Below are 16,837 nucleotides of genomic sequence, written 5' to 3'. Positions count from 1 at the left end.
TTGTATTGAACCATGTGTCGAATTATTAGCTGTATGGAAATGCTTTAGTGGAATAAACAAATAAAAACCTCATTTTCGTATTCAAGAAATTTTTTTCTCTAAGAAATGTAAGTCACGTAATGCTTTGGTAAATGCATTATGTTCTGACTATGTAACTCCTAAGACTTCCCTTAAAACCTCAATGTACTTCCTAGTTTATGGTAAAGAATCTACCTTTCCTCCTAACCTATATCTCCCAGCCTTGAAGCTTTCCCAATAGTCCCAAGGTAGACCATGCCTTTTGCTTCAAAGAAGGATAAACAATTTTCCTAAACATTAGGAAGAAAGGTTGAAATATAAGGAAATATTTTTTTATCTATCAAAAGCATATTAAGTGTTGGTTGGACAAAAAATATATAGGCATAAAGAGTTTCAATGTGGATGACTTAGTATTGAAGTGGGACAAAGCCCATGAAGAGAAAGGAAAGCATATTAAGTTCCAATATTTATGGGTGGGTCCATTTACCATCGAAGAGAAACATGGAGATAATGATTTCAAACTGATATCTTTAGATGGGAGGAATGAACCTCTTCCTATTAATGGATGAGATTTGAAAATTTGTTTTCTGTAACAACTCTCAGTTGTGTGACCTCTAAATTTTGTCTCTTCATTTTCTGTTGTTTGTCTTATGTTTTTTGTGTCTAGTAATGTCATGTCTTGTTTTTTGTATTGGTCATTGTACATAAATAAGACCTTATGCGAAAGAGTGGATGGCTTAAAATGAATTTTTAGTGGAATAAATAGGAAATGTGTCAACCACAATGCTTGGTTGTTCTCCTTCGTTGTTTGGGAAGTTTCCGTAGGTTGAGCTAAGTTTGGATGGAAAATATGATACATCTAGGAATAAAACCTTGAGAGACCCTATTAGATATGCATCTATTATAGTATCCCAACTCCCCAACTTGGTTTTAAATATGCTCAATGTTTTTACATGCTTATCCAATTTATTAGAGAAAGGATAAGTGGAAAATCTCTAGTGACAAAAAAACATCAGAGATTTATATTAATACTTCTCTAAACAAGAAACCTCTTCTACTCTCGATAATTCAGGATCCCTCTTCTACCATTGAAAATAATCACTGTCATAACACAATTCTATTAAATAAATAAATAAAGGTTGAAATAAGATAAAGGCTTTCTACATGGAGAGGTGAAAGAAGTGACTTTGCTAGGGTAATGTTCAGGCTTGTTGGTAGCACCTAGAAGGGTTGGATGACTCTAGAAGGTTTTGTAGCATCTTTGGAAGGTCAAATTGGTCATGTCATGTTGGTTACACTTTCATAACTATACTTGGTGAGTTGAATCATATCATAGTAACTCTTCATCACATGTTTACCTCGTTGGACTGGTTAGCTTGGGTAAATGTTGGAGGAGGGTGTTACAAGGTGATATCAGAGGATCTTTTTGTTCTCCCTGGGTGATGTTTCGTTTCTGTTCTCATATGTGTCCTTATGCTTGTGGTCTATGTGCTTGTTTTGTATGCATGGTGGTTTTCATGGCTGTCATTTTGATGTCATTGAGAAGTCAAAATGTGTTCGTCATGAATACATGTCAATTTTTGTATATATTGTATATGCATGTGTTTCATCCATATGTTGTTATCCATGCATCGTGTCTACTTGGTGTTGTATTTGTGGCATAATGCATCGTAACTGGATATGATTAAGATGATATTTATATACTTTATGATTATGGTTATACATGCATTGTGCTAATTTGGTTGATCTTACAAATGAGATATCGTCCCATGAAATCTACTGAGGTATGTTGGTTATTTTTATATTTTTGTTTAGCTGAGATGATATGCTTATAGGATGAGAAGAAAAAAGATAACTAGAATATGGTAGAATAGATTAGATGAGAAACATGGTGCTGACTACTCCCCTTAAATAGAAAAAACTTTGAGAAGTTCAAAGGCATAAATAAGGAGTTGTAAAGAAGATGATGGCCTAATCATTCAATCACAACAAATAATTTATACGGTACAGGAGAAACAAGAAAACATTAATGCATTTATCCTTCACAACTTGTCATACTTGCAAAGATAAGGTCTGCTTAGTATCATTCATTGAAGGAGGATAGGTCTAATGGACCATATGGTAACAGGTCACATGGTGGGGACATGTTAGATAAATATGACACGGTTAGAGATGGAATATTCAGGATACGCCTAATAGATGAGGCAGTGGACAAGGCATTTACTCTAGTTCTAATTTGGATAGGTATCATGGTCATCATCGCTATCATTCATACAGGAGAAATGTCAGGGGATATTTTCCGAATGAGTTCAAGAAATAAAATACAACGACAACTGATGGAGAAACAAAGGAGTTACATGATGCAAAATCTTGGTTGCTTGGAATGAATAAGTTCTTCAAATTGCATGATTACTCATCAAACAAGAAGGCTATAATAGCTACATTTAGTCTTAAAGGTAAAGTAGACATCTAGTGGGAACATTAAAGAATGCTAGAGGTATTGAAGAAATGGATTTGACTTGGAGTGACTTCAACAAACTATTTAGGAAGAAGTATCTATCAGAGAGATACTATGATGATAGGGAAAATGAATTATACGAGCTGAGGATGGGATCTATGAATCATGAGGAGTATACTAGCAAATTATTCGAGTTGTTGAGGTATGTGCCTTATCTAAAGGAGGAGAAAGAGAAGATTCATAGATTCATCAGTGGGTTTCCGGTAGCATTCAAAGACAAGATTGAGATCGAGGAGCCTAGATCATTGGAGGAAGCCATCAAGAAGTTAAAGAATTTTTATGAGCAATCAAAGCGTAGATCAGAGACTAAGCAGGGTTGGAGAGGTAATGCAAAGAATAAAGGAAAGCAGGACAAGAAGTGATTAATACCTTAGGGCAAAGGCAACAAAGAGAATGCAATGCCACCCTTGAAGTTCAATGCATCCTATAGAGGACAAGAATTCTATTCTGAGGAGAATAAGGGTGAAAGATGGAATCCTTTACAATGTTGGAATTGTGGAAAGGATCATCGCAGGCAAGATTCTGCATAGCCATAGGGTGGTAGATCACAGATCTACAATTCTCAATATCCACAGATAGTGGGGGATGTTGGATAGAGTATTCATCGATTTTATGTAGTGTTGGATAGAAGGTAGGAAGATCACCAAGCATTTATTATCAATATGGATGGTAAGAATTTTGAACAAGCTATTTCTATTTTGATTAACCTTAGATATAATTATAGTTATATTAATCCTCACCTAGTGGATAAGAGTTGTTTGAAAAAAAGTGTATGCAGAGCCTTGGTTAGTGTAGTTGGATACAGGTACTAAGAAGAGAGTTCATCATTAGGTAAGAAATTTTCATTTGAGTTGAATGGTGTGCCTACTTCAAAACATTTGAATGTACTTCCATTGGGGTCATATAGTATTCTTTTGGGTATGGATTGGTTGTATATTCATAGGAGTAAGGTGGATTGTTATGAAATGGTTATTGAGTGCTTGGATGAAAATGGAGAAAAAAGGATCTTACAAGGTAAGAAGAAGGAAACATCAGTTAGAATGGTCACAACTATGTAGGAAAAATGTAGCTGTCGGAAATGGTATGTGTTATTTGTAGTGCATATTTATAGTGATAAAGGTGAGGATGTTGAGGATGTCGAGGTACTAAAGAGGTACTTGGTTTAATAACAATTTTAAGATGTGCTTTCCGAAGATATTTCAGAGTTTCCCCCTCATAGGGAAATGGAATTTTCTATTACGTTTGTACCAGAGGAGCATCAACATCAAAGGAACCATATAGGATGAGCACACTAGAGTTAGTGAAATTGAAATTACAGTTGAAAGGAATGCTTGGGAAGGGTACATTAGGTCAAGTGTGTCTCCGTGGGGTGCAATAGTATTATTTTTTAATAAAAAGGATGGTATTATCAGGCTATGCATTTATTATAGGAAGTTGAACAAGGCAACAATCAAGAACATGTATCTATTGCCTAGGTTGATGACTTCGTTGACTAGTTGAAGGGAATAACAACGTTCTTGAAGATTGATTTCTGAGCATGATACCATCAGGTATGCATTAAAGAAGAGAAAATTTACAAGACAACTTTCTAGACCATGTATAGGCATTATGAGTTTGTTGTATTTCCTTTTCGTTTGAATAGTGCTCCAACTACTTTTATGTGCTTGATGAATAGTGTATTGTGTCCTTTTCTAGACAAGTTTGTTATTGTTTTCGTTGCTCATATATTGATATATTCTAAGAATGAGGAAGAGTATGTCAACCACTTTGCAACAATACTCATATTTCTAAGAGAGCAACAATTGTATGTCAAGCTTAGAAAATGTTATTTCTTTCATAGATAGGTACATTACTTGGGGCATGTGGTGTCCAATGAAGGTATAGCAGTGGACCTGGAAAAGATAAAAGCTATCATGGAATCAGAAACTCCTAGTAATGTGGATGAGCTAAGGTCATTTATGGGATTAGTAGGTTATTATAGGAGGTTTATTAGGAACTTTTCACTAGTTTCTTATCCTATTACATCATTGCAAATGTAATGCCCCACTTAAATCTTATCCTACAAATTTTGTTAATATTTACATTATCTGAAAATATTGAGAAATATTGGTCTAATATAAATTTATGATTTCCATTATTCAAATTCCCCACTTACCTTCTCAAATTGAATATCATGTAGGATATGGCATCCTTCCATTATTTCAAAATATATGTATTCATTTCACATTCCCCAATGTACCCTCACATTTACTAAGGAGAAGACATGGCCCTCTCCATGTAAGGACATTTCACATTCCCCAATGTACGTTACCATTTACTTGGGAGAAGACATAGTCCTCTCCATCTTATCATCAATATATATTTATTCATTTCACATTCCCCAATGTACCCTCACATTTACTAAGGAGAAGACATGGTCCTCTCCATGTAATTACACTTCACATTCCCAAATGTACTTTTCAGATTTACTTGGGAGAATACATGATCCTTTCCCATTAAATTCTCAATTTTATATTCATGTCACAATTCCAAATGTACTCCTAGCTTACTTAGGAGAAGAGAAGTCAACTGAGGGATGAGAAGTTAATGACATTAATGAGAGGTGGTTGAGGAAAGAGGGTATAAAAACGGAAGGGGGAAGGAAGAAAAGTGGGGAGTTGGAGTCTTGCTTAGGATGGTGGGGGTTGGTTGTGATTGTTTGGCCTTGTTATGATTTTTGGGAGACCTTGGAAGCCTGTGGAGGTTTCTTGGGTTTGAGAGGAGGAAAGTATCATTATCTAGTTTTGCACATTCTTCTTGAGGACACACTATATCTGGTTAGACTTGGGCACAGAGGGCTAGGAAACCTGTGGAGGTTTCCTGGGCTAGGAATTTATTTCCTAGTTGGCTGGGAGGTAAATCCAGTTGGGTCGACCAGAAGGAGCGTTCAGCTGGAGCTATAAGACAAAGGTATCATCATCAACCGCCGGAACAGGTATTTTTTCCATGGACTACTCTTGTTAAGTTGATATCAATGGAATGCTCACCTTAATTTATGTTGCTTATGATAAAATGATAAGATGTTAAATGTTTAAAGCTATGTAAGAAGGTCAGTAAGCTCATTTTAGTACTTTTAAATCAGCAGGAAAATAGATCTGTTAGTGTATAATAGATTGAGGCTCTCATAATAGGAATCAAGCCCTTACACATGGTATCAGAGCCAGGTTCAAAATCTGGACCCAAAGCCTACTAAACCCGCAATTCATACTTTCCACAAGCCTCCTTATTGTTTGATGCAAATCCCCACCCATGGCTACTGGCCTTCACTTATGACAGGAGTCCGTATTCCATTCGCATTTGGTTTGACTCTAACATTTCTTCCACTAGCAAAAGCCTGATTGGTTTGACCATATTTCCAAAGGCGCGGTGTCAATACATCTCAGGATCGAGTCATTCATCGATGCAAATCGTAGTGCTGACCAACATCTCCGATCACATGAAAGATTTTGGTTTGGAGCCCTTGGAGATGTGCTCGGATCTAGAAAATCAATCAGATTGAAGAGCAACCATGGAAAAATTATTGCTTCAACCCTGTATTAGTCAGCAACTATTATTTAGTTCAGAATGATCAATCTGATTTTCATCGCACTATTATATTTCTCACTACAACATTAAAATGGAATGCGAGATTCTTAACTTGGATTTGGTCCATGAATAGATGCATTCACTGAAACAACGATAATTAGACGGAATGCTGGCAAATCAACAGAAATTTAGTTATTCACTGTAAAGGTCATCTCTTACTCTTGGGCTTTTAATTGATCTATGGAGGTGCACTTGAGCATTTCATCTGCAAACAAACAAAGACAGTTGACTCCCCAAAAAAAAAAATCTATAAGCACTGATACGATAGCAATTCAAATTAAAATACAATTCTCTGCAATATGATTTGGTTTTCAATTTATATTTATAATGAATCCATTTGTCTTGAATTTGAAGATGATTTCTGCTTACCACTTTCTTGCATTTATTGGTAACGAAGGATCTTTCGCTTGGGTGTAGAGAAATATATTCTGGATGTAAGTAGTCGTCTTTAATTTGCCGATAAACCTCTCTAAAATTATTCCTAAAATAAATTTGTAAGGGACCTTTAAGGGCCTCTTCCATGACAGCAAAGACACAGGAGATCTTTAAGTGTCTCTGCCATAAGAGCAAAGACACTTAAGGCAGCCTATTCTTTTTCTTTTGTTTCCTAGTTACATTCTAATGTTTAAATTTGATATGATTCCTGGCTTGATTAGTGTCCTCTCATGTTCTACATCCTCTGCATTTCAACATAGTCCAAAGAAACAGGTTGATTTCCACCATCAGCAAGCCCACTAGCTTGAATATGTAGTTGTGTCTTTAGAACCTCTGGTTTACATGGAGTATTAAAGTCAGGTACTCCAATCTTTTAAATTTCTAGCAATGTCATGTATTCCAACCTTTATATTTTTAGCTAAGGTTAGTTGACAAGAATAAGCCGCTAGCACTAACAATCTGTACCGACAAAGATACACCAAAGATCTCGATTACCAGGTATTTGCTGTTAAATAACTTGAAGCACTAATTCAAAAATTTAGAGATGTTACAATTGTGTTGGAGGAACGCGACATTAAAAGGAAATTCGTTGTTGCCAATTGGGGTTCTAATGTTGATTAAAATTAACAATCCACTGATGTTGCAGTAGCCATTCTTTGTCCAGATGTAAGTGTCAAATCGTAATGTCTCAGGATAGATGATTTCAAACTATTTAGAGAATAGTAAAATACATCTTTCAAAAAGTTAACTAAGCAAGTAATTGACATCTTGATTCTCAACAACATTTTGAAGTTCTTGGCAGCTCAAGAGTTTGAAGCTGTTTCTACAAAGAAAATTCCAGATTTATGGAACAGAGCTCTAAATGATATTGAGAATTACAGGTTTATAATTTATCTATAGCAACATCTAAATATGCAGAGTATAGGTTATGGTTTGCATTTTGGAAGATGCGATTTATATATTATATTGAGGAATTCTTATTACAAATATATAAGATGAAATGGGAGCTTTTATATTCTGAGAAAGTTGAAGGCTGACATAATGATTTTGTTTTGTAGTTTCTTGTGACGTGAATCTGGCAACATCACTTGTTTGATTACTGATGAAATTTATTTCATGAATTTTTTTTTTACTAATGCAGTATGTACAGGACCTGTGACATCATAAAGATGATATTTCCCATTTTCTGAACAGATTATATGAACATATTTGAAAGGAACAGAATTTCCTGATTTCGAGATTAACCTGGACATTGACCTTCTGAGGATATATTTGGGGATTTTCTGTTTCAGGTCTCTGCAACTTGGTTTTGGTTTCCTCTCAGTGCATAGGTCCACATAAGTATTGGGCCCAACTATAGCCCTTACAATCTAGAATGTGTTTTCTGTTAGGCCCTTACAATGAACCCTTTATGGAAAGTAGTGAAGTAAAGATGTTGTCAACGCCCATATTGTTAAAGAATTTGAGATAGCAATAAAGAATATAATTTGATAGTTTTGACAACCCTTATGAAGCATCGTTGCTTATTTGTGAATCTGGCTTTTGAAAAACTTTCCATAAGTTCTAGCTCGACTATTTACCAAAAAACTCGTAGTCCAGTCTATTTATGAGTTCTTTGTGTCTTGTAGTTTCTGAAGTTATGACACCATAAACCACCCCTTGATTGAGGTCTGTAGCCCTTAGTTCCCGAGCCTTTAAAGTAAAAATTTTGTTGTGCAAATCGTGCACTTTTCTGAGATGATAAAAGGAACTTGCTTTCTTCAGATATAGCAGTGTATTTGTCCTGCTATTATGAGTAATCGTAATGTACCCTTCCTCAATTTCAATGTTAGGAGTTCCATATTCTCCCATGCTACCCAGTTTAAGTTTTAACCATATGGAATTCTGGGCTGAATTCCTTGATAGAAAAAATCACATTCTTGGTTCCAATCACATTGTTATTCTGAGTATACACTACTCTTCCTCTGTCTATCATGGAATATGGAGCAGAACTCTATTCTCCAAAGTGTATGACTGCCTCGGGTTCAAAGGACTTGAAAGCCTCTGCAAGGAAATCAAAATTAGAAACATCTACTGCAACGAGGTCAAGTTGTTTGCTAGAGAATTTCTTCCATCTCTTTATTCTCTTCTGAATCCAGACCATGGTTGTTAGAGACCGATCCCAAGCTTCTAGGAAAACAACCTGCGGACAAGGCTATCAACAAGGACAACTTGGTATCCTTTATTTGAGAGATGCAAAGCTCTCGCCCATCCACAGTAACCATCCCATCCTTCAACCATTACTTTCTTACCATTTACCTCCCTCTTCCATGGCAGGGGATGTTGTTTTCACTTCTTTCTCCTTCATAGCAATAGCCCTCGGGGAAAATTTCGCAATATTTCTTCTACTGCACTGTCTTTTAAACAAAGATAAAGATAAAAATTTACTGAATCCAAACAAGGCCTCTTGCTTCCAAAATGAAATAGAACTCTGCCCTCTTCTAAAGGAAATTGCATTAGCAGGCATCTAGATAGTTAAGAGGCTTAATGCAAGCCATTGAATCCAAACAAGAAGCAGTCGACAACATCTATGACATGGGTTCACTGTTTGTCAAGAAGTGCCATTAAAAGCCACAATTCCATCATTTTTCATGAAATGTCTCTATGCAATATTTTATTGCTCTCCCTGACAAAGAAACTCTTGCATTATTATATTAGAGAGCATGTTTTGTCTACCATAGCAAATATGAATTACAAAACAATTATGAGTACTATAGAAAAAACTAGAGCTCATATTTACTGCAAATGTATAATGAAGTAAAAGTGGTGGACACCATAACAGACCTATAAAATTGAGCTTTGAACTTCTTTAATTGATTCACTCTTCTGACATGGATCAACAAAATCCTTGTAAACAATTATTTCTTTCTGAGCCCAACTTTCAGTGAAATAACTAAAACATCTAGCACTCAAATTTCATACCAAGTTTTCCCAAGAATCATGTTCTCCTATCTTTGATGAGTAGGCAGAAAATGATGGCATAAATGATCTTCGGATACAAGAAATTTGGCCTCATTTTTTCTTATAGAGTGAAAAAAAAAAAACCCTCTTGGTTACTGTTTCCAAACTTTCCAATAGAACCCACTGAAGAACCCCTGGTATACTTTGAGAACAACATACAATAGAATATCTAAAAATGATTTCAAATGTAGATAAATTGATACCCACAAAGTATTTAGAAATATCCTCCGACTTTAGTAACCAACACTTATTCAGTGACCAGTAACACACGGGATAGTATTATTTGCAATTTGGTTAACAAACTTCATCAAGCAGTATGGCATCTCATCTAAAGCCTGGCCTGAAGCATCCAGTTCAGCAAGCAACTCCCTTGCTTTTTCAAAAAGACCACTTCTGGCATATACCTTTAGCAACGAGTTCAATACCACCTTGTTTGGAACTAAGCCTGCAGACTTCATATCATCTATTAATTTTTCAGCCTTTTCATGCTTTCCTTTTGCTGCATATGCATTTAGGAGTGAGCTATAGTGAAATTCATTGGCAGGAAGACCTTCGTTCTTCATCTGCTGAAAATAAGTCTCAGCTTCTTCATCAAGATTATGTGAAGCACAGAGAGCTAAAAGAGATCCATACATGACTGAATCAAACTTCAAACCCGTCCCTTTGAAATCCTCTATCAACTTGCAAGCTTTGGAATACCCATGTCGAGCTTTAACACAGCCTGCAAGTAACGTACTGTATGTAACAATATCTGGATTTAGGCCCCCTTCCTTCATCTGCTCAAACAGCTTGAAAGCAGTTTCAACCCTTCCATTGGAAATAAGACATTTTAACATTGAATTACAGACAAAGACATTTGACTTGATATCTTCATCTTCCAAATTGTAGTACAACTCCAATGCAATTCTTGTTTGGCGTCCTTTGCCCATCAATGTGATAAAACTTGTATAAGAGGCGGCACTAACCTTGCCATGTTGCTTCATCCAATCAAAAGCTGAGAAACTTCTTGCCATTTTTGCATTCTCCCAAAATAACGTAGAACCAAGTTTAGATCTTGTGTTTGCAATTTTTCACCAACCCTTTCGAGAGTATCGGACAAGTTCTCCGTCATCTGAATCGAAGTAATGGCAGCCCTTCTTTGAGGCCAAGGCAGGCTGCCCAATAAATCTACTTCGCCTTCTTCGTTCGGCCAGAAATGCTTGTGCAACTCCTGTTCAGACGAGTCCTCTGTCGCTTCCTTGAGGTTCCGACGGACATAAACTTCTCTCCTGTTGCCGAATTTAGGGATTGTCCCGTTATGCCGTTGAGAAGAGTGGGAGGATTCGATCTCTTGACCTCGTTTTGGAAATTTATACGTGTTCTCCTCCGTAGGCAGTACGAATTCGGTCGCCCGAAGCTGCGCCAAAGTGGCATTTGCCTCATTGTGGCTGAATTTGGTGGGAGCGAGGTGTGGGACGCAGATGGAATTGCAGAACGTGAAGGTAGAGGAATGGATTGAGCCATGGAGCTGCATTGTGCTTCCCATGGTACTACGCAGCAAATTGAAATGGATAGATTCAATCTGTCTCGTGATGTGGGGGAACTCGGCCCATTATTAAGAGAGCCTAACATTGAAGCTTTTCAAAATGTTCATCATAAAGCACGCCAAATCTAATGTTTTGTGCAAGTGTATAACAAGAATGGGATTTCTGCCCCCATGAAAATTAGAAACACCAAAATGTTGTACATGTGCTCTCATGCTTTAGATGGGATAATATGTCTCACAACATAAATTCCACTATCAAAGGCAAGAAGGGAGAACATAACACAATGTTCTTAAAATATGAATTATGGGCACAGAAGGTGATGAATTTTATATTGCACTAGTAAACCATGGACCTGCCAGCAGATCTTAAATCCTAACCCGACTAGCACATTGCATTTTAAGACTATTTATCTTTTCTACTTCTATCAACTAGAGTCTGCGTATATATATATATATATATATATATATATATATATAGATATATATATATATATATAGATATATATATATATATATATATATATATATATATATATATATATATATATATATATATATATATATCTGTGTGTGTGTGTGTGTAAGAGGATACAACCATGAGTTTTGCTTGCAAAATTGTTGCTGAACTTGACCTTGTTGATTAAGACGTTACAAACATTACAAATTACATTGATAAAGAAATCCTTGATTTGGTACTTGATTGGAAAGCAAGGGTAGCAATAGATGATGACCACTCTTTCTATGGGCATAACAATTCCACTTACAAAACAAGTGAAACTTGATGGTGGAATTATAGCGATCACCTCTTTAGTATCTCTTCTTAGGGTTCTTTGATGGAATACCCAAGGTCTCACAACTATGTTGACAAGAAGTCAGACATAATGCCTTTTACTTGAGTTGAATGTGTAGCCATGCATGATTGCTTTGAAAGAGTGACATTGGAAGTTGACGCAAACAGATTTTTCTTCATATGTGGAAGAGAAATCTTGTACAATTTCAATCAAATCATTAGATGTTCTTCATCATGATTGGGTCAATGGAGAGGATCTAGTTTCATCCGGATCTTTAATGTCACATGGTTCAAGGGATAACAATTTTGAATATTCTTGATCACGTCTAATATACTGAAGCACTGATAACACAGAGGATGTATTTCCATGAAAACCTGCAAATCCTCTAGAAAAGATAGGATATGTAGATAAATTTGGAGAATGTTGGAGCCATGGATATCTAAAGGGTTTAACCCTATTAATGATTGTCACTGTCTTAGGTCTATCCAGAAACCTATGTTTCAAGCTCAGATGACTATCATCAGTAAATGTTTTATCTAGTAAAGTTGAAGATTCCACTAATAAAGAACCACGATTATTAGTAGTCAAACATTAGAAGGCACTAATGGAACCCTAGAGAAGACATGGGCATTCCCTCTTAGAAAAAAAAAAAAAAAAATGATTTGAAAAACAAAAGACCTCTCAAACATCTTTAGATAAGAATAAATTCAGTCCTGAAATAAATTTTTAAGATTAAAAAAGGAAGTCAATGGGCAGCTGGCAGAGTTGGTATATTAGGAAGGGTTCAGGGGTTTGCAGCCATTAAACAACTTGGATTTGATGTTTAGGGAAGAAGACTTTCTAGCATTTCCAGTCATATATTATCACTTAAGAATCTAGTAGCTAGTTATGATTTTCTAGGTCTAAGGAAACTGGAGCTAAAAGTAGTTAAATTTCTACTGGACTCTGTTAAGTGTTGCTATCTATAGGAGCTAGCTCGCATTCTTGCAATTTTGAATATTATTGATTTTTATTGATTGTTTTGACAAATTCTAGTTCAAACCTCCATCACCATGGGAGCAGTTGTCTTCCAGTTAATTAATCTCATCATTTGAAAGTTCTTGCATGGTGACAATATCCTTACAAGATTATATTTATCTTCAAGTTGTTCTCCAAACAACCATCTTCAAGTGATTAACTGTCTTCATGTCATGAAAATAATTTGGTCTTTTGTTGGCTAGACTAAGACGACTACAGTTAAGGGATATCACCTAGGCTTGGACACATCATCGGGTCCAAGGAGTCTCCTGTATATGGTATGTTATATTGACCCAATCGTCTAAGGCCAATCTTCAAAGAAGTTAGGGAGTCTTTCGTATTTTTTCCAGCTTCTTTACATTTAAAGGCTCCCATATATAGCATGACTTGTTGACCCAACGCACTTAGGCTCATCTCCAAAGGAGCTATGAGTCCTTTGTGATTATCCCAGTGTCATTACATTTGAAGATTGTTTCCCTCGTACCTTCATGGCTTCCAAAGTGAGAAAGAGGCTTTATATTAAAACAGATCTTCAACTTCTACTACAAGTTGGTTCTATGTTGATGTTATGCATGCGTCAAATAAATTTTACAAATAGAGCTAGAGACTCCCTTTGAATAATAATAATAATAATAATAGGTCATGGCCAAGCCAGACATGAAATTGGTTTATGAGACCCCTTGTTTATGGGACAAGAGATCCACCTCCTTGTAGTGATTTGACTACTAAAGTCTGTGGAGGTTTACCTTTTCTACTTCCCTCTAGATTTGAATCTATGACCTCTTACAAGGAAATACATGTTCTTAACCATTAAGCCCACCAAGGCCATTATAAGCTTTATCTTTGTACAAATTTTAAACATTGCATGCTTTCTATAGATGAATGATTATAGAAATAAGAAGATGAGGTTGTTAAGCTTCTTGGAACCTATAAGTAGATGAGGTTGTTAAGCTTCTTGGAACCTATAAATGGAGACACCAGATCTGCAATATAGTGACGATGTCACAACGAAGACCTAATTATAGAAATTTAGTCTGTGGTTGTAATGCTCATGACTTCTGTTGACTAGCATGTGTCATTTAAATACCCTCTACTTTAAACATAGGGATATAGTATAGAGTGGTTTGAGTTACTACGAAGCCCAAAACATGCCAAGAGTTTTCCCTAAGTGATCCAGTACTATCCTTACCATTTGATAGTTCTTTTAAGGCATGGTTAATTGGTTAAAGTGTTCTTAATTGAATTGAACTTCTCCAAAAATCGATTTTCACTAGAATGCATCAATCTAGCATGGTGAGACTCAATGTAATGGTTGCTTCTAATCCATACATATTAAGCATAGTCTTGTAACTAAGTATGCTTTGTCATGTTGTTTGTTTACTAAGATGAAGAAATCTAGAAAGTAATCAAGAAATTAGTTAATAATGAATAGGTGCAGGTAACAGAGAAAAACAATAAAACCAGCAAGCAAACAATCCAAAGAAAAATGGGCTGACATGATGTAACCTAAGGTTGAGGAAAAGAGGATGCCAACAATTATTGCATGGTGCATAACAGATGGAGGCTTGACAAAGATGGTCTAGTGGGGTAGAATTTTCTAGTGAAAATATAGATTGAATACTATGGGCTTGTGTAAGGCTTACTCTGACAGTTGTTTTTAATGATCTTAAATTAAATGAGAAGATCAATTCGTAGAGAATTTGAGATTTTAGAATGGAAGCTTATTTAGTCAATAAAAGACTAGTGAAAATATTAGGATACACTTTTACCCTTATTCTAGTGTCGAATAAAAATGTCGTGAAAATAATGTGTCTCTAGTTTTGGATAAAAGGACCCTCAACTTTCTTTGCAACTTTTGTGGTCACTGGCCAATTATGAAAGGAGTAGGCATCTTTAGAAATGCGATGCCATTTAGAGGGGAAATACTAATAGCAACAGGGCAAAGGCAATTATTCCGTTCATTTAATTATTTCTCATTTGTCTGATCATATTGTGAGCTGCAATATATATCATGAGATTGTTTTAGTACTAGTAAACAATGATTAAATATATGATAAATTTGAACCTTTTGACATTTAGAGGACATTCCTCTTAATTTACAAAAAAAATAAAGTATGAAAATCATGTTGGGAAACAGTTTCTGAAGTTTGGAGTCTTTTATTTTCAAGATTAACTAAATGGGTTGGAAGATGAAAAAAAAAAAAAAAAAAAAAACACCATCAAATTGGAAGAGCGGGACTTTTATATTCACTAAGGTTTTAAAGGAATTATATGCATAAAACTTATACTATCACCTCCTAGTGGAATTGATAGTGCACTAATCTGTTGCTTGCTATTATTTTCGTTTGGTACCACCTTATAGCATATACGGGTTCAAATGCTATTTTCCATGATGGACAGTTGAATCTGTTTCAACTCTAATTATTATTGAAGGGTTCCACAAGGATGTCACATGAGCGTTTATGATGCCCATTTTAACATAGATAACCACCTATGTTAAGGTTCTATTTTGCAGTTCCATGTTATTTATGAACATTATATACATTTGGTTGGACACGGGAAAATCAATTGATCAATTTGGTATTGATGATGGACATGTTGGATGTATGACCAAATGTATGACTTACTTGGTTACAATTTATCTAGTGCATGACTTGTCAAAGTTATTGTTGCATCATATAGGCTTATATAGATATGATTTATCTAATCAATGACTTAGTGAAATTATGATTTATCTGATGTAAAATTTATTTCCAGTATGAACAACAAAAAAATTGACACGTGGACACTGGGCTTAATAAACATGATGTTTAAGATCATGTATCTATATCTATTTTGTGGTTGTATATATGCATGGATGAGAACTAAACTACAGGTTGGAAAGAACCGTATGATAACCAAGATCTACTATTCCATTGGGGAAGTTCGAGACGACCAATGAGGAAAGGTACGATGTACATTGTTCTATTACATTTGGTATCTACTTGATATGCACTCCTATGACATGAGTAAAATGAAAATGACAGGTGGCAAGACGACCTGACTGGATTATTCGATGACAAGTCCAACCAGCTCTGTAGTGTGGTCCGTGCTCTGAAGGAGGGGTGGAGGTGTTTCCCACCGTGTATCCTCCGAAACCTAGAATCGTGGGGAGGACAACTGAATGCTCCCCCTAGACGTGTGATGACGATTGCCAGATGCCTGCTGGGGAAAGTTCGGTCAAGGTATTCGACGCTTCCACCATGTCGGTTTTATCAGTGGTTAGTATGGCCGTTGCCACTGATAGAGCAGCAGAGGATGGATAGGGTGGGAACGGAAGTAGGCCAGGGTGGATAGGAAGATATAGATCAGTTGGAGACTCTTGATGGGATTTAATGTCATTGTCTGACTTATCGAATTTTAATGATATAACTCTCTCTGGTTTGCTTTGCTTTCAAACTCCTTGTATCTTTTCATTCTAACTTCGGGACAAAGTTTTCTGAAGGAGGGGTGTATGTAATGCCCCACTTAAATCTTATCCTACAAATTTTGTTAATATTTACATTATCTGAAAATATTGAGAAATATTGGTCTAATATAAATTTATGATTTCCATTATTCAAATTCCCCACTTACCTTCTCAAATTGAATATTATGTAGGATATGGTCTCCTTCCATTATTTCAAAATATATGTATTCATTTCACATTCCCCAATGTACCCTCACATTTACTAAGGAGAAGACATGGTCCTCTCCATGTAAGTACATTTCACATTCCCCAATGTACCTTAACATTTACTTGGGAGAAGACATAGTCCTCTCCATCTTATCATCAATATATATTTATTCATTTCACATTCCCCAATGTACCCTCACATTTACTAAGGAGAATACATCGTCCTCTCCATGTAATTACACTTCACATTCCCA

General features: G+C 35.8%; 3 pseudogenes; 1 reads left to right on the top strand and 2 right to left on the bottom strand.

Moving 5' to 3' along the window:
• Positions 1–8,167: 8,167 nt before the first annotated feature.
• On the bottom strand, positions 8,168–9,091 carry LOC149188195 (UDP-sulfoquinovose synthase, chloroplastic pseudogene; annotated as a pseudogene).
• A 755-nt stretch (positions 9,092–9,846) lies between these two features.
• On the bottom strand, positions 9,847–11,157 carry LOC149188194 (uncharacterized; annotated as a pseudogene).
• A 267-nt stretch (positions 11,158–11,424) lies between these two features.
• The window catches only part of LOC149188193 (uncharacterized), a 58,905-nt pseudogene continuing 53,492 nt past the window's right edge, over positions 11,425–16,837 (top strand).

This window comes from Pinus tabuliformis, chromosome 3_1, assembly GCF_031772625.1.
Source record: "Pinus tabuliformis cultivar Carrire ecotype Pingquan chromosome 3_1, CPIR1, whole genome shotgun sequence".
Lineage (NCBI taxonomy): Eukaryota > Viridiplantae > Streptophyta > Pinopsida > Pinales > Pinaceae > Pinus > Pinus tabuliformis.
The sequence above is the reverse complement of the archived record's forward strand: the minus strand, read 5'-3'. Positions and strand labels throughout refer to the sequence as shown.